We start from the raw sequence: 1428 nt of genomic DNA, 5'->3' as shown, positions 1-1428 counted from the left end.
CTCAACCCAGTCTCTGCCTTTGTTCCTCTCTTATCAAAGGGGGTGGGGGGAAGGGGAGTGCCTTATTTGGAGTATAGTTTCAAGCTGGTGTTAAACTATGTTCAATTGGTGGCCAACGTGTGGCATGATAGGGTTGAGATAACATCTTTCATCTACGTATTTGTGTATTAGCTACAAAACTCTCTGGTTACAAGGCTGCTCAGTCTGTCCACATGGTTGTGGTACCTAACCCTGTATATACTCCTGTATATGCATTATGTGTCCACAGCAGTGCTCTTTTTCAGAGCAAGGGAGCAAGATCAGGATTGTTTTGTTGTTGCACTGTGCTATCAGTTTATGACATGATAACATCAAGGATAATGGGGGTCATTTGAGATGTGTGTTCAGTGTTTCTCTCCTGTCCTGGCTTTGGCTAGTACCTCTGGGAATTCATTAATAATTGTACCCAGCCTGTGGTGGGAACCAGGAGAGGATGATTTTTCCCAGCCTTTCACCCCCTTTTCTTCCTTCAGGCCTGTTACAACAGCTTTTGAGGATTTTGAATTCCCTTTGGATGTTAAGGAAAGCATGTTCTTGTTGCTAAGTCTGCCAGGTCTCCTCAGTGTGGTCCACACCATGTTTAGAGTCAGGACAGAGATTTCTAGGGAAGTTGTCCTGAGACCTGCCCCAGGGATGGATAGTCATGAGTGGCATAGAATGTGGGAGAAAATGGGCCAGCTTTTGATGGAGTATTTTGCTCAAATGGTTTGGAAACTCACCCCTGAAAAACTACAGGACCCTGATAAAGTGGCAGAATATTTGATTAAAAAATGCTATGGCAGTTCCAAAGAGGCACAAAGTTATACAATATGCTGGGTCCTGGCTACTACTTATCAGACACTGCTCAATACTAGATAGTACCCTCAGGGGAAGGAGGAAGAAGAGAACAGAACAGGCACTCAAGCTCTGCAGCTGAACCAGAGAAACAACCCATGCTGGTAGCAGTCACCCCTATACAGAAGAAAAAATCCAAGACCAAATCAGTTTGCTTAGTGAGGGATGAAGAGGAAAGAGGGCCCTCACAACTAGTGGAAGAGACAGAGCCAATCACCTGTTCCCTGTTCCTGGTAAGCTGCCAGATATGCAAAAACATTTCAGCCACGAGTCAGTTGAGCCCCTAGTGTCCTGGCTGCTCCAGTGCTGGGATATCACAGCCCCCACAGTATGAAGCTGGATGGTAGTGAAGCCAAGCAACTTGGGTACCTGTCCTGGGACATGGGCATTGACAAGGGGATTGGGAAAAGGACAGAAACAGCCTCTGGAGGTGATTCCTATCAAGCGTGAGAGAAAGGTATCTTTACAAGGATGCTCTATCAGTGCACCAAGACAAGTGGAACAACATGGAGAAAAGTATCGAGTACCTGAGAGAATTAGCTGTGCTGGAGATAA

The sequence above is a fragment of the Pseudopodoces humilis genome, chromosome 12 (assembly GCF_049639895.1).
Source record: "Pseudopodoces humilis isolate 2021_Gansu_Grassland_sample_001 chromosome 12, ASM4963989v1, whole genome shotgun sequence".
Classification (NCBI taxonomy): Eukaryota; Metazoa; Chordata; class Aves; order Passeriformes; family Paridae; genus Pseudopodoces; species Pseudopodoces humilis.
This window is presented reverse-complemented; position numbering follows the sequence as displayed.